At 41.5% G+C, this 21,436-nt stretch overlaps 1 long non-coding RNA gene across 1 annotated transcript; it reads right to left on the bottom strand.

Moving 5' to 3' along the window:
• Positions 1 to 2,082: 2,082 nt before the first annotated feature.
• On the bottom strand, positions 2,083 to 6,895 carry LOC120233475. The gene is made up of 2 exons (XR_005528837.1): positions 6,115 to 6,895; positions 2,083 to 2,746 (listed from the first exon to the last, which is right to left on the bottom strand). It is a non-coding gene; the product is annotated as an uncharacterized LOC120233475 (long non-coding RNA).
• Positions 6,896 to 21,436: the final 14,541 nt, after the last annotated feature.

Genomic DNA, 21,436 nt, shown 5'->3' with positions numbered 1-21,436 from the left:
TTTATACATAATATTCATCTTATTTATTTATTTATTTATGTATTTATTTTTAATTCATTCCTTTTAAACGTGAAGTTTAAAAAAATTTGCCTAGGATTATAGTCATGTTACCACCACCACAGTCAAGATAGAGAACATTTCCATCTCTCTTATTATCTTCTATTTTAACACAGAAATGTTTACATTTTTGATACAATTATATGTGACTTGTCTCCCATTATTTCTCTATTTCTAAAATACTTTACCAGTTAATTCTTTCAGGTTAACTCTAGAATTACTCTACAAAGTATCAGAACAAGTGCCATTACCTTCTTACACAAACATATAATAAATTTAGAGAATTAACTGTTGAGTTGGACAGAGTAACATAAGAATCCTAGTCAAGGGGCGCCTGGGTGGCTCAGTCAGTTGAGTCTAGAGCTTCAGCTCAGGTCATGATCTCATGGTCCATGGCTTCAGGTCCCACGTCGGGCTCTGTGCTGACAGCTTGGAGCCTGGAGCTGCTTCAGATTCTGTGTCTCCCTCGCTCTCTGCCCCTCCCCTGCTCATTTGCTCTCTCAAAGATAAATAAACATTTTTTAAAAATTAAAAAAAAGAAAAAAAAAGAATCCCAGTCACTTACTGCTGGATGATATTAGGCAAGCCACTAGCCTCTGTGATATCAATTTCTTCTTCTGGAACATGGTTATAATAATGGTGCCTGTGGTGCTGGTTGCCAGGCACTGTTCTCAGCAGCTTATTTTGGTGCCTTATTAAATCTTACAAAAGTTTTGTGAAGCACATATTGGTCCTCTCCTAATTTTGTAAACTGAAGCACAGAGAAGTTAAGTAAACTGAGTCAGGCTCGAGAGCCACGAGCATGATGGCCCCTGCAATGCTTCTCTGCCTCACAGATAAAGAGGTGACTTGGGGAAAGATGAAGCGCAGCGCCTAGCATGAGCCACACAGAAATGCTAACTTTTATTATTATTATTCATCTTCTTTATATAGTCAATAAAGTTACATAATTGTCTTCATATAGGACATACCCATTTCTTGTTAAGGCTACTCGTAAATATTTTATGCCCTTTCATAGTTTTGAGCATGAGATGTCTCTTTCTCCCGTATGTTTTTTCATTGGTTATTCTGGATTGTAGTGGAAGCTATTGACTCCTTTCTACCATGTAGCTAACAGAACCCTAGCAGCATGTTGGCACCATTTAAAACACAGTCCCCAAAAAGTAATCTTCATTATGTTTAGTGTTCCTTTAATATCAAATGAAGTTAGCAGATAGGTAATGAAAAAATTAGAGATTAGAAATAAAATCTTAGGTTCTTTCTCCTTTGGTTAAAGAGAAAAGAGAGGGGAAACTGTAGAGAGAAATAATACACCTCGCTGAAAGTAATACACAAGAAGTCATAGCACATAACCCCCCTCCCCCAAAAAAGCTTCGTTCTCAAGCTCCTTTTTAGTGTAATACTTTAAAACAGTATTTACGGTTTAAATTGACTATGTAAATTCTTTTCAGTTCCATTGAGATATAATTGACATACAGCACTGTGGAAGTCTAAGGTGTACGGCATAATGATAGTAATTTATTTATTTATTTAACCACAGAAGAAGCAAAAAGTGTTTTAAAATAGCAAAAGACATGATATCAGCAAAGAAACAACTGCCAACAGCAAAAAACCCACAGCTTTCAACAGATCCTCCCCAAGAACCAGTCGTCCTAATTGAATACCATAGACCAGAAAGAATAATTATTAGCACTGCTGCCTGTTGCCAGTGCTATTCTAACACGCCCACCTTACACTTGTAACACCTCATCACCTAGTGCTGGCAATGTCTAACCCTTTTCCAGCTGCAGAAACTCTGCTGGACCCACCCCCTCTAGAAAAGATCTCTCACATTCCACCTCCTCCATCACAGAAGCAAGAGATTAAAACACAGTAATCTGATAGTAGATTGTTTAATACCCTCTCACCACTCAGAGGATTCTGAGAAGAAACACTTCCTCATATCCAGATGTTGGCATTTTAGTGTTTTTGTTAATCTAATAAAAAAGGAGGGGGCTATTTTTTCTGAAAAAATTGCTTTCTCTTGAATATAATAGCCAAGCATTGTACTTGTTGGGGGGGGGGGGCGGTGAACATTTCCTCTTGGGCAAAATATTCAAAGGTTTTGACTTTTGTATAGTAAATATATGTAAAAGCAACTGTATCAGCTCTCTTGAGAGCATTTTAGTGTCAGTGAAGGTATGCCTGTGTCAATGTAACATGACTGATCTGCTATCAGTCAGGAGGCCAATGGGAAAGGATGCTACCAACAAGAACAAAAAGAATATTGACCAAAGGACTTTTTGCAAAAGGTGTGAGCAGGCAGAGGAACTTCACAAAAAAAGATGATTTATTTGATCATAATTGGGAAATTCAGGAATGCAAGTGGCTTCATAGGTAGCTGGATCCAGGGGCTCAAACAATTGCAAATCTCTCAGGACAAGCAAACATAGGAAGAACGCTGGCACCTTCAGTCTCTGCACTTATTTTTTCCCAAAGGTTGAAGTGTCCTGGGCCTGCAGGCCCAAGGGGACAAGTGGGGATTAAAATCTACCAGAAACTCATGTCACCAAACCATGAGCCATGGCCTACAGAACTGGGAAAAGGATCGGGCATGCAAGCATGTGGGTTCGGCTCTCCCGGTGACCTTCCTGCTGTCTGATCAGATCTTCTGTCTTCCAGTCTGCTCTCTTCCATTGTGCTAAGCAGTCTGCAGGGGAGAGCAAAGTCTAAAAGTCATTTCAGCCATGCCAGTGACTGGTTGTAAATCAAATTCACAAAGGAGTAGAGTGTTAGAAGGTTCTTTTGGGCAACAACCCGAAAACAAGGGCTCAGTTTCTGAGAAATGAAACTATTTCATCTCCATTTACCTGAACTCTGTATCTGTTTCTCGATTTATTCTGAATTGACAAAGAGGGTATTATATTTTGGACCCCTAAAAATTCCATCAGCCGTGTTATCAGGATGTTCTCTCTCTCCATCTCTCAACAGTGGTTTCCTCTCTCTGTCTCGTTCTTAGGCAGATTTTCCTCATTTTGGAGTAAAGATGGCAAAGTCCAAGGTTTACACGGATCTTGCATGTCACAATTTTTGTGAAAAGAAAGTAGGTCTTTCATGATAACTCTAACAAAGATCATGGGGAATTTTTTCATTGGTTCAGTGTGGATCATGTGTCTAGGGAGGAATGGAGCACCCTGATTGGCTGGACCTGGGTAACTGGACTGCTGCAGTTTCTGGGGCATGGGTAAATCCCACCTAAACCATACAGGGCAAGAGTGGGGAGAGAGACTACACTCATGTGCAGATTGAGCAAACAGTAACTGATTTGTTCTCGGTAGATTGCTAAGGGATTTGAAATTCCTTTAAAAAAATTATTTTTCTTATTACTGGTTGTCACCTTCACTATACATTGGAACCACCTGGGGAGAAATAACCCCAGACCAATTAAATCAGAGTTTCCTGAGGTTAGGACCCTCGCATCAGCATTTTTATAGCTCTCAAGGTCCTGCTGATGTGCAGCTAAGATTGACAAACATAACATAGGTAAAGCAGTATTTCTTAATCTGGGGCCAAGCAAGGATGGCATTGATCTTGTTCTGGAGCTAGCTGTAACGTGTTACTCAAAATAGGAAGCCTGAGAGTGGAGGGAGATTATGGGAAGATGGAACTAACAGTGACATCACTTTTGAATCTTTCTGTATTTCTACCTAGAGACAGAACAACTAAATAGACAAACCAGAGCCCATGAATAACGTATGCAACCAAACTGGGCACATGTTCCCACAGACCACAAAGTAAAAGCAGGTGATGGCAAACCACAGACACTGTCTGAGAGAAGGGATACAGAGAAGATGCAACTGGGGATCTTAAAGACTGAGATGAAGAGATCCACAAAATAGGGAATTTGAGGACACGGCTCCCTTCCAGGATAGGGTCCCACCCAGGGGAAAACTCCTGGAAGTAGAATCAAATTGAACAGAACAGGGTCAATAAAAAAGTGAAGGAGAGAGAAGATCCCACAGAAGTGGGGGACAGGAAGAGTCCAGAACTCTTCCAAACAAAATAGTCAACTCGAAAACATGGAAGGCAAAACACTAAATTAAAAAATAAAAACCAATTATCTTTAGCAGTAAAACTTCTGAAATTTTGCCCTTCAGCTTCATGTTTCTTATTATTTAATACTTTTTTCTGTGAACATGTGTTGCCAGAATAGCAAGCTTGTATTTTCTATGTATATATGTTATCAAAGCCATATATATGTATATATGGCCATATATATATATGGTTATATACATGTATATATATAAATTAACAAGGAAGAACAGTACTCTAAAATATGGGCACCTGAACTACCTTATACATCCCAACGGCAGTGCAGGTGGGACCCACCTGGAGATCACCAAAGTGAAACCCGGTGTCCAGTACACCTTGTGGGCCCACACCAAGTCATCAAGAAGGAAAGTAGGAAAGTCCACAAGTGGCTGCATAAGGACAAGTCTCCAGTGTCATAACTTTGCACTGCACACATGGTATTGTTTAGACCTTATGAAGGCAATAAATGCTAGCTGAATGAATGAGTCTAAAATATGAATGAATATAGAGTGTTAGAAAACTTTAAGTCAGTTTTTTAAATGAAATTAAAAAATCAGGTAAATAAGGAAAATTAAAACACTAGAATGAAAATTATTTAGAAAGTTGAATTGTAGAATACTCTACCATTGGGCTCAACTCAGCTTTAATAATTATAGTTGCCTGAATAAATAAGTCTAACATCACGTGTCAGTCTTGCCCCTCCTGGGACAATATATGAGACACTTCATGGGTACGCATAATTTCTTACCGTTGTCTGTATATTAGCACGGTTCCAGCCTCCTCTTTCCCTTAAAGCAACACATGCAAATGCTAGTGAGAGATTCTCAAGTCCCCTTTATTTAAAAACCTAGGGAAAACCTTGGAAAAATTCAACACAACTATCGTCAATAACTATAGGGTAGTTAGGGCTTTGACATTAGAACAGATTTATATTGACTGATAATCCAACCGTTGCCTCAAACTATGTCCCCTGGTAAATGACCTTATGTCTCTAAGCCTCATTTTCTCCATCTGTAAAATGGGTTTAATAGTTGTGTGCTTGCTGTTGATAATAAAATGAAATCACAAATATAAAGCATTTACTGCAATCCCCAAATGTTGGCTAATAATAATAATAACTTACATTGACAATCTCAGTATGAACAGTAAAACAGTAGGAGGAAGGGGGAAATGCCTCTGGAAACCAATAACTAAATAATTTGTTTCATTTTTTTTTTTTCAAGTAGGCTCCACACCCAATGTGGGGCTTGAACTCAAGAGTCACATACTCTACCAACTGAGCCAGTCAGATACCCGTAGTCTGTTTCTGTAATAAAATTCTCTAATTCCTTATATATTTCCCTCATACAGTATTCAGGTTGATAAATCACTTATTATCAATTTTTAAAAATTATGAGTATCTACTGTGAATAAGGTACATGCACATTTGTTGGTAATTAGAAAATGTAGTATTCATTTTTCTCCCACCTTAGCTTTTATTTGCGTATTATTTAAGTGTCAGGGTACCCCTCAGACGAAGGATAATTGTAAAGCCCAGGTAACGCCCTGATGGGTGCAGGCCTGTGGAGACAGCATATCTGCTTCTGAGCCTTGGCAGGCCACGGGCGAGCAAATGGGGAACCAGGCTGAGGCCGCAGCTACGCAGCTTGGAACTGCCCTCCCAAGGGGTGGGAGGTGTGTGGGGCCACAGATTCACCAGCTGATTGCAGAAAAGACCTGGGCTCATCTTAGCACTTGTGTTCTGACTTACCCAGGCCCCGGGAACTTGGGAAAACAAGCCCCCCTCATTTCAGCCCCTGGAGTCAGAGGCGTATGGCAACCAGCTGGCTTCCTGAACATAGTTGCAAATGACTTATTTTGAGTTCTTTCTCACCGAGGCAACTACAACTAAAAGGCTTAGAACCTGTTTTGTGTGATGCAATTTTAGTGTCTGTGATCTTTCCAGTCATTTTTGTCTACAAGCTGTTGGCCCTGAGAATTACTTACATTTTCATTACGAGTGCTCAACCCCCTGTCGTAGGAGAGTCAAGCAGCTTATTTACTTCCTACTGGCAGGCTTCGGAGGAAACCGCTTAGCCAGGCTTGCTGAGCCATTGAACCAAAATAAAGTAACTTGCTGAAGAGCCGCACCAGGTCCTTATTCACCAGCTCTGCTTCTCCTCTGCTGGGCCTTCTTATGGGGACCCAAACAGAAATGAGCTGCTGTGTGCAGCAGTCAAAACACGGCCTTATTTTTCACCTTCCCTTTTTTCTGGATGAAGCAAACTTTTCAGAGTCCATTTGCATATATGTATGACACCTGTTTACTGAGCACAACAAGGGAGTGAGTTTGTTCTCTGTGTGCCTTTTCAGATAAGCTTATCCCTTTAATCATTTAACCTTTTCCTTGTTTACAAAGAAATGTTTAAAAATATTCATCAGCCTCATCCCCCCTTCTAAGGCAGAAAGCAAGCACATGGTCGTCATTTTGGATTAGTCATTGAGATGTACTCTGATACCCACAAGAACCGGGAGGTGGGCGGACTTGTTCTCCCCAACATTAAATAATCCCACACTGCTACATCCGGGCTTCTGATTTCTACCTTTATGTCTCTTCCTTCGCTGTCTGGCTGCCTGCTTCTAACAGCCCCTTTCTCGGCTTTGAATGTGCTATTTCTAATCTGCTATGGACTGGGAAATCAGATAAGCCTGTTTCCTAGAACTGGGAAATCAGATAAGCCTGTTTCCTAGAACTAAATGCCTGACATAATGTTCTATGAAGAGTGCATAAACTTCAGTGCATACTTGGCTATCAGTTAGGATGCTTTGGGCTGCAAATAATTGAAAACCTCGACTCCTCACAGCCTAAGCACCAAGCCAATATATGGTGTCATAGAACAAAGAGGCTCCGAAAAGGATAGAGTCCAGGCACAACACTTCGGGCCCTGTTTTCCTTCTGGATCCGCTTTCTTCCACACTTGGCTTCATCCTCCAGCTGGTGGCAATGTGGCTGCGGTGATGGCTGCACACCCCAGGCACGGCAATGTTCCAAGGGAGAAGAGAGAACATCTCCTTCTGTGTTTCCTTAAGGGGAAGGAAACCTTTTTCAGACCGACTCCAGCTTCTTCAGCTAACTTACCCCTGAGGGCTCAGAATTGCCCTTGCCCAAACCAACCACTGACTTTGGGGCTAGAACTCACAGGAATGACCTGGGCTAAGCAGCATCCACCCTGGACTGTGTTGGAATTCTCTCAGGAAAAAGAAGAGGAAAAACTAGACACTGGGAAGAGAACCAACAGTTTATGCTAGAAATTGAAGTTACTTATTTATGATTTTTAAATAATTTTTGTAGATTTGCAGTTGTTTCTATAATTAGTTCAAATTTGGAGCAGATTACTTTTAGAAAAGTGAGACATTGTTTGAATTAAAATCAAATGGTAACCAGAGATATTTAGTGAACAACTAACTTTGGGGCTACATGTACCCCTAAATGGAGACAAAGCTTGGTGGTTGTCTCCCTGTGAATATTTTACCCTTGAATGACTCCACCTATAGTAAAAAGACTACACAGTTTATTACAAGGAAATGTTCAGTGGAAGGAGCTATAAAGGTGGCTGGCATGTTATGGAGGCCAGATACCCTTCAAATGACTGCTGGTAAATGAGTGACAGGAAGATCTTGGGAGCCAATATTATCTTCATGGAGCACCTTAAGAAGGAGGTCTCAAGACCTAGACCAGGTTTTAGGGTGTACACAGCCACGGATAAATTAGGCAAATTTATTAGTGTATTTTGTTTGTTTCTTAAAGCTCTAGAAAGCTTCTCCCTGTAATACAAGGAGCTCAAATGAGCATTTCTTCAATTAACATAATATGTAGAACTGTTGTTATAGATCAACTAAAGGACCCCTCTTATTTTACAGAGTTCAAGTTTCCAGAACACATCAGCTTTTCCAAGTGGTCCCTGACTCTCTTCCCCACTGCCAAGTGGGATTTGATGTATCTTCCTTTTGCTCCTTGAGCACTCTGTGCACACTTCCAGCACCATACTTAACCACATTGTAATGCAGTGTAAGACTTTGATCTTTGTCTTTTTCCCAAAGTTCCAAGGATGTTGATCAAGGAACCAAGTTCTATTTATTTTTGTATTATAGGGTCCTGGTGCTTAGTGATTGTCAGAGGAATGAATGAATAGATGGATGGAGAAACTAAGCAGCAAAGCAACCAATGATTTGTCCCATCCTACTCAGGAAGTTAGGTGCATAGTTAGGATAGAACCCTAGATTCCAGGGCTATTTTCCAGTTCGCAGATCTGCTACGTCTACACAGATGGGTTTTTTTTTTAATTGGGAATTCTGTTTTTAAATCGCTCTAAAAACTATGTTGGGGCAGGTAGAATGTTGTGATACTAGAAACAAGGACCCTGAAATCACAGCATCAGGATGTGCAAGGTTTTAAAAATAGCAACATGGCTCAAAAAGACTTACTATGAAAAACAAAAAGACTTTAAATTATCTTCTCCAAGTTACCTTTACTTACCAGCCATTTATGAAACTAAATTCTAAGCCTGTCCCTTACCCTTATTCCCATCCCAATATGTACAAAAGGCAAGTAGCTGTGAACATGGGGATTACATCCACTAAGAAGCCTCCATCATTTCAGCTTCGTGACAACTTCCCTGGAAATTCAACATCTTGAAGGATGAAGTATTTTTTTTATTGCAAAGTTTTAGTGTCACTTCAGATTTTAATGAGATGATAGCACTCTCTTTTCTTGCACTAGAACCAGATAGAAAGTCTTAGTTATATCCAGAGCAGCCTCAAGGCTCATTATGGACCTACTGGTCACCTAAAGGAATGGAAAAGAGGGAGAGCTTTTTCTTGTTCTAGGTTCTATTTTGCCAGAAGTTCCACCAGAGCCACATTCTGATAGAGCATTTATATTCCTCAGTGCAGAATGTCACCCTTGCTAATCTCTGAAATACTAGAACAGGCCACTCTTTTGAATGGTGGGCATCTTCCTGAAGGTAGACTGAACTGGCTTCAGAACTGATAGAAGCACCCTCTTGCTTCACAGTCTAGCATATCGAGCCATGACTGGAAATGTGAAGATTTTTTAAAGTTCACAAACTGCAGCAGATAATTTGACTTAAAACAAATTGGCCAAATGAAATTTCACCAAATACAATTTGACCAAATATAAAGTGTTGATAGGTATTTAGTTTAAAAGTAATTTGGTCAGTAGGAAAATTGGTAAAATAATATTTATATGACAATGAATAACCACAATGACTGCTTCTTTTAGCATTGGTGATTTTGGAATATACATACCATGAGCTGACTGTGTAGCTCACTGTCCATCATAAGTGTTTTTGTCTGATTGTTGTAATTGGTTCCATTTTTTAATGTATACTTATTTTGAGAGAGAGCATGAGCAGGGGAGGGGCATAGAAAGAGGGAGAGAGAGAGAATCCCAAGCAGGCATCATTCTGTCAGCACAGAGCCTGGCACAGGACTCGATCTCATGAAATCATGATCATGAGATCATGAGTTGAGCTAAAATCAAGAGTCAGACACTTAACCAACTGAGCCACCCAGGTGCCCCTTAGTTACTACTTTTTTTTTTTTTTAGCAAATTACTTATGTTCTTTGTTTCTTACAATACTAAAAGTTGGGGTGAAAGAATTGTTCAACAACACAGAATGATCTAAATGGCCAACAAAAATAGATGAGTTAAAACATCTAAGTATCCATTAGTGGGGGAATTCATTAAGACAGAATATTCACATATTTCCTTCCATGCTTTACTGTATTATTTAAGTTCTTTTGTTAATTTCCTCTTGGTATAAAAGCAATGTTACTCAACACACATGCAAATTAGAAAATATGGACATGCAAAAAGGGACATTATGAACACTCATAAATTAACCTGTTCAGTTAAAACTTTGAAACCTTGAGTTATTTCCTTCCAGGACACATGCACGCACGCGTGTGGGCGTACACACACACACACACACACACACACACACACAGTGATGAAACCAATCTGAATTTTGGTCCAAGAAGACATGCTGTAGGGTTTTACACAATTACTATAGTTGATCTGTGCTAAGGTGAAAAAGCAATGCGATTGTTTTACGAATCACATTATCATCCATAAATATGTACTAGTTAAAAAGAAATAAAAAGCTTCCCATAATGGAAACTTTGCTATGGGCTTTTTCAAAATGAGGATAAAGTGATGTAAGGGGTTAACATTACCAATAACACTTTAACTCTAAATAAAACAATATCCTGTAGAAGCAGGACTAGGATCTGAATTGGTAGAGAAGGCAAAGTAGTAAGATTTCTTGGAGTAGTCATCTGAGATGTTGGGTATCTAATTTAAAGAATTTTTTTCTTGAAAAAAAAGCCTAATTGTGGAGATGGGTAAAGAATGCTTCAGGAAATACCAGCATACCTGTCTTGTCAGGAAGGTTTACAAATAAATATGAGGAAAGACAGCAGGCATGATGTACATACAGGTCAAGATTGCACAGCTATTAGCCAAGCAGATGAGTTTTAAGAAAAGAGCAGCACAGTGTTCCCTTGTCGTACGTGACATAGTCCATGTTGCCAAACACCACCTGCACTGCTTCTTTGTTGGCTTCTTAGTTTAGTCTGTTAAAAAGTGGAAGAGAGGCCCAGCCCATCCTGAGCAGAATCAGAAAGTAGCGTAAGCCATGTCTCCTATCTGTGTCTTCCTTGTAACTCTGCCCTCCTCCAACTGACAAGAATGTTGCAGCTGGACTGAAAGAGAGGCATGAAAGCATCCAGCCCTGCATTCCTGACGTCCAGCCTTGGAACAGGGAGTCAGGACACAATCCTGAAGACTGAAGACACTGGGAAGTGTGCAGCCCAGGAGAGGAGGTGAACCCTCTGTGGCAGAACCCAGTGGAGCGGAGGTGGGCTTACATGAGCTCCAACTGGGAAAGAGAAACCTTTCTCTGGCGAGCAAACAGTAGAGAGGGGACCTGTTGGCACTTTAGACTTACAGTGTTGTCATGCCCTTTTGCCCCAAAAGATTTAATCATTGCTTGATATTTACTTATCCTGTAATATAAAGGAGGTTTTAAACTAGAATGGGCCCTGAATGAAGTTGTTAGAAGTCTATCCTAGAGTGTATGAATTTGGAGAGGGAGGGCGTATTATCTAAGGACCTAAGCCTCCTAGTGACAACCCTAAGACTTAGAGCCCAGCCAACTTGAGCACAGCTCTCCCAGCGCAGCTGGTTCTCTCCGTCCTCACCCCCTTGTCTTCTCTTTCCCTCTGCCCCAAGATGCTGAGCACGCAGGATCCATACTCACTGTGACTTTTCCTTCCTGGGCCCACGACTCCTCACCTCCCCGCCCCTCCCTGCATGCCCACCCCAAGCACCGTATCATAGCCTTCCTACCCAAGCTGGTCATCACTCAGCCTCCAGACACTCGATCCTGCTTCTTTGGAAAGTGGGTGGGTACAGCTGCATGGAAGGGAAAAAAGAAGTGAACCAGAGAGAACCAGAAGTGAACCAGCTGTGGGCCTTCCAAGTGAGGAGGGAACAGGAAATCCTACAAGTTGCTAAAGACAAATCATGTCCACTTCCCTTATAATTCAGATTCCAGATAGGAGGTTGAGATTTCAAGTGACTGTTCCAGATTACCCATTTGCTTGCTGTGAAAGTCAAGATTAGGATCCAGCTCACACAACTATCACCCAGTTGTTGTGACTGCCTCTGTTGTGCCATGTAGAGACAGAAGGAAAACCATGATCTTTCAGAAATGTTCACGTTGATAGTAGTTTGGGGAAAAACTAAGAAAGCATTACACTGAAACTATTTACAGACACTATGAAACTAACAAAAGTCCAGATTGATTTTTTTTAAGCTTGCCTTGTTCATATAAAATACTAGTTAGGGGTATATCCATACAGGGCAAAACATTTCATAAATACCATTCACTAGTGTGAAATATTGACAACATATTTTTATAGTAACATTCTAACAAAGAGATGGAACTTCACCCTAGCTCAGCCTGCCTGCTTTAATTCCTGAAATTAGGCATTGTTTTGATAATATTCCTTCTGAAAATATTCCTTCCATACCCTTCAAATTGGTAAAGGATTGGGGGGAAGATTGCTTTTCTGTTTTAAAATTGAATCACTACACCTATGCATCAATAGCAGTTTTTAGAAATGGATCTATTTTTAAATAGTACATGGAGTCTATAGCCATTTCATTAGTTGACTTCCCTGCCTAAAAAAGGAATCTGATTCTAATTAAATGATTTCAGTAATCAGTCCGATTAAACAGATGTTGCATACCTAAGTGTCAGTTTCTGTATGGGACACAAAGATGCTGCTGGCTCAGACCCTGCCATGAAGGAGGCAGGATTAGGCAAGGGCAGAGAGCTGTCACAGGAGACGAAGGTACAGGAGGGTGAGTGGCAAGGAGAGTACCGAGAGCTATGAGGATCCAAAGGAAGGAGGGAACACAAATATGTGTTGAAAAGAACTTATGCTACAGTGAGTGAGAGATTCGGGAAAAGCAGCTGTGGAGGTAGATGCTTGAGCCTTGAAGGATGGGAGAAGTTGTGGGGGGGGGGGGGAATTCCTGGGCTTTGCTCCAGAGCACAAACATTCGGAAAATGCAAATATTTAAGATAGTGATTTTTGAGAGATTGTGCAAAATGCCTTAATTTAGCTTCTTCTCAAAACACTAATTTTTTTTCCCTTTGTGGTGAACTTCTCTAAGTCCCGAGGTCCCAACCATTTTTGGCAGCCTTCAAATATGAAACCAGAGGGAAACACACCAGCCTGGAGACCTTTGACTTTTGTGTCATAGATATTACCCTCCCCCTTCCACCTCCATAGTTCACACTGAATCTTAATTTGTGCGTGTGCTGAAGAAGGGGTTACTTACAACTTAATTCACTGATTCGACAACTATTTATTGTACATCTGTTGTGTTCTAGGCATTGCCAGGCACTAGTAATAGAAAGGCAAATACAAGTCATCAGGGAAATGCAAATTAAAACCACACTGAGACATCACCTCACACCTGTTAGGATGGCTAGTATCAAGAAAACAAAAGATAATAACCGTTGGCGAGGATGTGGAGAAAAGAGAACCCTTGTGTACTGTTGGTGGAAATGCAAAATGATGCAGCCGCTATGGAAAACAGTCTGGAGGTTCCTCAAAAAAAATACTAGAATTACCATATGATCCAGCAATCCCACTGCTGGGTATTTTCCCACAATGATTGAAACCAGAATCAGAAAGAGATATCTGCCCTCCCATGTTCATTGCAACATTATTCACAACAACCGAAGATACGGAAACAACCTAAATATCCATGACACATGAATGAAGAAAAAATAGCATATACGTATAATGGATTATTGTTCAGTCTTTAAAAACAAGGAAATTCTGCTACATGTGACAATATGGATAAACTTGGAGGACATGATGCAAAGTGAAATAAGCCAGACACAGATAGACAGATACTGCATGATTCTACTTATATGAGGTGTTGAAAATAGTCACATTTGTAGAAACAGAGAGTAGAATGGTGGTTTCCCAGGTCTGGGGGAAGGGAGGTCATTGCTGTTCAGGGGATATAAAGTTTCGGTTATGTAAGATGAAAGAATTTTAGAGATCTGCTGTACAGTAACATGCCTGTAGTTAACAAATCCTGAATTATAAACTTAAAAATTTACCAGAGGGTGGATCTCATGTTAAGTGTTCTTATAGTACAAAAAGTTTATTTTCTTTAAGGGCAAATACACCTTTAAGAAATCAGGTACACACAAAAGAATCAAAGGACATGAAAATGAAAAGGTAGCTGAGGCCACAGGCCACAGGGGCAAAGGAACTAGACCACCAGGGCGAAACATTCCTTAGAAGTATTGCTTGCAGCAATTTAAGCCACCCAGGCTATACTCTCAGGCTCGTTATTTTCTATACTCCAAATTAGAACAGTGTGTACTTTCTCATTTTCTAGTTTGCCACTTTGAGAGGCAAAAAATAGTTTATTTTCTCCCCCGGGGGGCTGGAACGATATCACAGACTCCTGCTCTCCCATCACCTGGCTGGTCCCCTTATGGGATTGGCCACCTTATATTTGGCTTTCCTGGAGAATGCTCCAGGACATTTCTTCAAAGGCCAACATCAAAAGCTCAAGTTAAAACCAGAAGATTCCCTATGGGATTCCTACTCTGTTATGGCCTGGAGAGAGGACATTTGATAAGACAGAGATTAGTGGTCAGAGAAATGATCTCATTCTTTAAGACTAGCTTCAGGTTAACAAGGAGTGTCTTTGTCTCCTGGGATTAAGATAGTACAAAACTCTACATCCAATATGACTCCCCTCACATGCAGATGACCACAGAGGCACACACTCCTACACGGAAACAACCATTTCCTCCCAGGGCCAACTATATGAAAGGCGAGAGGGTAACTCAATGCATAAGCTATGTCCTTCCCTGCAGACAATGTAAATAGCATGCCTGCTGGTGAAGAAAATCCTGTCACTCCATCTGTGGACTTGCCAGTCCTGAGCTAGCCCCTGCCTCCTTCACAACATGTTTATCCACTCTCCTCATCCGCTAATAAAAAGAAAAGATGTGACTGGGGAACACGTAGCTGTGCTGGGATTTGTAATCAGAGAGGAAAAAACCAAAAGCTACAAGAATTAGCAACAACCTTTATTTGTTGTGTTTGTTGTGTTGCCATAAAATTTGCCCATTTTAGGGACACCTGGGTGGCTCAGTCAGTTAAGTGTCCAGCTTCGGCTCAGGTCATAATCTCATAGTTTGTGGATTCGAGCACTGCATTGGGTTCTGTGCTGACATCTAGGAGCCTGGAGCCTGTTTCAGATTCTGTGTCTCCCCCCTGCCCCTCTCTACCCCTTCCCCACTTGTCCTCTGTCTCTCTCTGTCTCTCAAAAATAAATAAAAAACATTAAATTGTTTTTAAATATTTGCCCATTTTAAAGCATACAATGTAATGATTTTTAGTAAATTTACAGTTGCACAAATAGGCAAACTTTCTTTCACTCTATAAAGAACATTTGTGTTCATTTGTAGTCAATCCCTGTTTCTATCCCCTGCCCCCAAACAACCACTGCTGTGCTTTCTGCCTCTCACAGATTGGCCTTTCCCATAAATTTCACATAAATGGAATCGCACAACATATAGTTTGTGGTGTCTGGCTTCGTTCACTTAGCATTACATAATCAGGGCTCTTCAACACTGTAGCATGTGCCAGTTCACCTTGACTTTTTATTCTGCAGAGTATTTCACTGTATGGGCATACCACAGTTTGTGCCTACTGTCACGGGTTGCTAGGCATTTGGATTTTTTTCCAGTTTGGGAATGTTATGAATAAACCTGCTGTGAACGTTCTCATACGTACTTCGTATGGACACACCTTCTCGTTGGTCTTGGGTAGATACCTACGAGCAGGATTGCTAGGTCATATGACAAGTTTATGTTTAACGTTTTAGAAACTCCCAAACTATTTTCCAAAGGGTCTGTACAACTGCACATTCTCATCTACAACTCATGAGGTGCCCAATGTCTCTACATCCTCACTTGTAGTTGTTATTGTCGGTCCTTTTCTCTATCGTCATCAGTGCGTTTATTTTGTTTTTAAGACTCCATTCTTTCTCACGCTTGAAGTCCCAGAAACCAGCGTAGCTAAGCACAAGATCTGGGTCATAACTGGCTAAGGCTTCTGAGATTGTCGCAATTTAGGGAAGAGTTTGGTTGTGGGAAATGAACAGCTACGTGCTGTGATTATAACAAAGAAGGGGTAGAGCGAGGCCAGACACCTCCTTCCTCCAACATTTGTTGTCTAAGCAGGGAAACTAGCTCTTCTCAAAACAAAGCGTTTCCTCCATATGAGAAATGATCTCATTTGTGCAAGAATTAATGAACGTTTATGAGCACTTGTAGTAGGAAAAAGTGTATTTCTCATACACCGCATAAAATGAGAGTTAACTATTTTTGACTGTCTATGGAGAACAGAACATCTTACTGGGAGATAGAAGAGTAGACCAAAATTCCTGATTAAAGAAGTTCAAAATCAATTCCCTCTGGTTTATGGAAGTGGGGGAAAGGAGGTAGAATAGGGGGACACTGCCTCTCACTGATGAAAACTGCCAAGTCACAGACACATTAGCACATATCTAAAAAGTATGTGTGTGCAAAGGGGTAGGGAATTGAGCAAATGCTTGCAAAAACTATTTTGGAGGGTTAATGACTATGACCCCAAAGTCAGCCTGTGCATACAGATTACTAATTCTGAGAATTTTGAGCTGGCTTCATATTAGTGACCCTGAAAACCTCAGAGTAGATCCATTTTATGACTCACTGCCCATGACTTCAAAGCTATTTCAGGATTTGTCAAGATCTTGTGCAATTAGTTGGGGACGGCTGAGAGGAGTCAAACCTGGAAAGTGAGACGGTCTTGTGAATAGGCTCACCTCATGCAGGTGGAGAAGGCAGTCTGTGGGCTTCTCCATTCTTTCAGAATAGTGTGTCTCACTAACTCTGAGCTGTGAGCCGACTTACATTGGAATCTTCTGAGGTCTGACTGACCAGCAAGATCCAGTTGTGTGTTGTGTGCATCTCCCACTCCACATTCAGGGAGGTCTAGAGCCAGCAAACACTAAGAGTCAGGCACTCCCCCTCGCTGTCACCCCCCAGCCCCAGGAGCAGGTGTTCACCACTGCAGTGAGGTGTTTAAGCTCTCCAGCAAAGCATTCTGGGTGATCTTCCTTTGAACATAAGAGTTCTGAGGGTTACCTTGGAAGGTGTGTGCAACAAACACTATAGAGGACTCAAATGACTCAACAAGTAGAAAACAAAGACTAGGGGCCCCTGGATGGCTCAGTTGGTTAAGCATCCAGCTCCTGATTTTGGCTCAGGTCATGATCTCACCATTTGCGAGTTCAAGCTCCGTATTAGGCTCTGCACTAACAGTGTGCAGAGCCTGCTTGGGATTCTCTCTCCATCTCTCCCTCAAAAATAAATAAATAAAAATCAAATTTAAAAAAAGAGAGGAAACAAAGACTAGGTACATTTACTGTGGGAGGGATAGCTGCTGGGAATTTAACTCACAATCCTGTAAGACAGATGAAATAGCTTCATCAATAACTATGACAGGAGGCAGAATGTGGCCAGAGACACGAGGTGCGAACTGGAGGAGATGATTCCGAGAGGGGCAAGGATGAGCACAGTGCATATCCTGGCACAGGGCCTTCCAGATGTCACAAGTGCCAAGTGGCTCCCACTTTTGAGGTTCCTGGTAAACTAAAGCATGAAAAAATGCCAAAACAAGGTTATAGAAGTTGTAGTACGGTTTTAATGTTTCCACTAAATGTAGTGCTACGTCTAAGACGTGTACACACAAAATCCATTGCCATGTAATTGCACTATTCATGAAAGCATCAGAGAAGTTATTAAAATATTAATCCACTGTACACTTCAGGGGGGTGGCTTAAATTAAAGTTGTCTGATGAACATCTTTGAAACTTGTTGGTGAATCTCAGGGACTGTTAAGCCTCAACGGGAGGTCAGGTCTCCACCCGAGGACCATTGGGACACAAAAGCCCCTGAGCTTTTTTTTTTTTTTCTCTCTCGCATACTCCTGTCGAGAATTATAGCAAAATCTTCATGAATACCAAGCAGGACCTTGTCTGCCATCTATAGAAAAAAGCGTTTATCCAGTAGAAGTGGGAAATTTTAATTTTGCAGAGGTGAATTATTCTCACTACTGACGTTTGCCTCCTTCAGATGCCCAACTTTTACATATTTAATGGGAAACTTTGTACAGGCTTCTACTGTAGCTCTCTGAAAGTAACATTACCTACTCCTGACAGAAGTGCGGTTTCTTTCTGCTCTTGACATACCCTGCGGCAGCTGACATTAGGGGTTTGCCCTTGTTAGGTGCCGCTGTCACCCCCTCAGCGCGGGAGCCACTTCCTGCTGCGGTTGGCACACCTGCCCCTCCCGGCCCAGCTTTTCTCTGCCTGGCGGTTACTCTGCACACTGGCGTGCTGGGGTTTGGGGGATCAGATAAGCAGCTTGTTTACACTTGTTACGAAGAGTCTGTAGAGTGAGAGAGGGGCCTGCAACATCTGGCCCTACTGGGGCTCTGTAAGCCAACTTTGGACGCACTTTGACTTTTAGGACTTAATCCGGGGCTATGTTTTGTAGTTCAGTGTTGCTGGAAATCTGGCATTTGGTGACAGGTTGATAATATACTGGCATACTGATTACTGATTCTATGCGGGCTGAATTATATCCCTGCCCTCAAATTTATATATTGAAATCCAGAAGTCCAGTACTTCAGAATTTGACTATATTTGGAGAAAGGGCCTTTTAAATTAAAAAAATTATTAGAGGGGCGCCTGGGTGGCTCAGTGAGTTAAGCACCTGGCTCTTGATCTCAGCCCAGGTCATGATCTCACAGTTCGTGTGTTTGAGCCCCGCATAGGGCTCTGTACTGACAGCAAGCACAGAGCCTGCTTGGGCTTCTCTTTCTCTCTCTGCCCCTCCCCTGCTCTCTCTGTCAAATAAATAAACTTAAAAAAAAAAAAAGAGTTATTAGAATAGACCTAATGCAATGATTGGCATCTTTATAAAATGTGGACTGGACAGAGAGGCCCATGGAGGAGATGATGTGAAGATATAGGGAGAGGAGCACTATCTATAAGCTAAGGAAAGAGGCCGCAAAAGAAGCCAACGCTGGTGACAACTTGATCTGGGACTTCTAGCCCCCAGAATTGTTAGAAAATAAATTTCTTTGGTTTAAGCCACCCAGTCAGTGGTACTTCGTACATCAGCCCTAGCAACCTGAGGCACTGACCAGGCAGCCTCTGCCCCTTTGGTGTAGTGACCCGGGCCCGTACCTGGAGTAGAGAACATTGAAAACTACCCCAAAGGCTCCCCTTGTCAAGCACGTGTTGCAGGACAACTCTTTTATTTAAGCTGTTGGTAAATTATGAATAATATTGGTTTTCCAAGTAGTGTAGTGTCCACTCATGGATTAGAAAGGAAAAGATGACTGGACACTGCAAGAAGAAAGAGGAATGAGCTTCCATGTATGCAGGAATAATTAAACATTTGAGGGGGAAAAATGTTTCACCTGCAGGAGATAAATTATGAGTTATCAGCTAAAATCTAACAGCACCAGGAGTCATTTCTATAATAAATGTATTAGACAAAAAAAAAAAAAAAGCCAGAACTGGGAAATTTTTCAGTTTATTTATTTTGAGAGAGAGAGAAGCATGGGGGAGAGGCAGAGAGAAAGAGAGGTCCCAAGCAGGCTCTGTGCTGTCAGTGCAGACCCCAACTCGAGCTTGATCTCATGAATCCTGAGATCGTGACCTGAGCCGAGATCAAGAGTCGGATGCTTAACTGACTGAGCCACCCAAGCGCCCCCAGAAATGGGAATTTTTACACACAAGACATCTTTTTAAAAAGTATAAAGGTAAATTGTTAGGGTATCCTCAGACAAAAACCACCATGAAAGATGAATGTGTATATGAAGTTCTAATGTCAACAATTTAGGAAAGAATGAAAGAAAGAAAAAAGGCCCAGAGAAAGATAAAACTCAAAAGGAAAAAAGGGAAGTAAGAAATGAGGACAGATGAGACCAGGAAATGGAGAATGAGAAGGAAAAGAATCATAGTTTTTGAAACTATACACATGAAGTCTGAGTGGAAAGGAGCTGCTTCTCCAAACCCCAGAGTTCCAGACCCGATGAAGGCCACTGGAGTTCGAAAAGTGTTGTTTTAGGAGAAACAAAAGGCTGGAGCACCTGGGTGGCTCACTACATTGAGCAGCCGACGTCGGCTCAGGTCATCGTCTTGAAGTTCATGGGTTTGAGCCCCACATCGGGCTCTGTGCTGACAGCTTAGAGCCCGGAGCCTGCTTTGGATTCTGTGTCTCCATCTCTCTGCCCCAACCCCACTTATGCCCATCTCTCTTTCAAAAATAAACAAACATTAAAAAAAAAAAAAAAGCCACTCACTCTTTGCCTAATAAGTAAAAAACAACATTGTCCCTTCTTATTGTTAGTACCAAAGAATTCACATAGATTTGAGGCAGATTTGTGTATGTGTGGATGTATAAAATTAAAGGACTGTGGGTATTTGGGAAATTACTGATCAGTCAAGACCAAATTTAGGGTGAGCAAACCCATCCGCCCATCCTTGATTCCAGAGCTGCTACCTGAGGCAGAAGTCTGCTGTCCTCAGGGGGCACGAAGACCCTCCACAGGTCTGAGTGGGTTGGGAGACATGCCGGACAGGGAAATTCCGCCTTCACAGATCTTCAAGGAGACTTTTATTTTCTTTTCCCTTACTAGCCCTAAAGTATTCCTATCTTCTTAGCAGTGGTGGCAGTTCCTAAGAATACGTAAATAGCAAAAATGTGTTTTAAAACCATTTCTAGATATTAAGGTAGAAAAAACATAAATCAGCTTGGAGCCATTTGCAGTCCATTATCCTCTGTCGAAAAGCACTGTCCTTGTTTGCATGTGGTAGCTGACAGGTGCTAGCTAGCCAGAGCCTACCTGGCTCCAGGACTGTTATCCCTGGTTTCAGAGGTGTCCCTTGTAGACTCACTCCAAAAAAAGCAGACACGTCCAGACTCGGTGCAGTTGAGCCCTGGGGCAATGAGCTGACATTATTAACACATTAGCTCTGAACCAGAGCACCTTCAAGCCAGGGAGCAGGGCCTGGCAGAGCTGCTAACAAGTCAGATTCCAGAAAACCTGACAGACTAGAAAAGCACTCTCAGATGAGCATGACCAGGTGTCCATAAATCGACCATGTAACCTCCCCTGAGTTTACTTCTCTGGTGACCAGAATGGCAGGAACTTTAGACACGTAACCCACCTACCTCTGAGCTCTAATTAAAGTTTGCTAAGAGCTTTATGATCTGCCCAGACAACTAGCCTGGGAATGCACCAGTGCTCACTGCGCTGCTGTTATTATTTTGTTCTTGTTAGTGTTATTCCTATTTTATAATAATGATTCAGAGCATAATTGATTTTGAGGGTTCTGTTTTTCTTTTGTTCCTTCCAGGGGGTTAGTGATAAGTCTTTGTTTGTAATGTGCTCTCCTTCCCTTCTGATACAATGTATGCAGACAATGTATGCCGCAGAGATGGCCATGCATTAAATCATCCATCTCCTCTCCTCAGTCATCCTCTGCCTGGCAGAACTGGGTATGAGGTGACTAGTTGGGGTGGAGTCTGGAGGTGCTATCTCTGAGCCACTCCTGACATGTTCACCACATACACAC

Source organism: Hyaena hyaena, unplaced genomic scaffold, assembly GCF_003009895.1.
Source record: "Hyaena hyaena isolate Hyena2069 unplaced genomic scaffold, ASM300989v1 scaffold_92, whole genome shotgun sequence".
NCBI lineage: Eukaryota > Metazoa > Chordata > Mammalia > Carnivora > Hyaenidae > Hyaena > Hyaena hyaena.
This window is presented reverse-complemented; position numbering and strand designations above follow the sequence as displayed.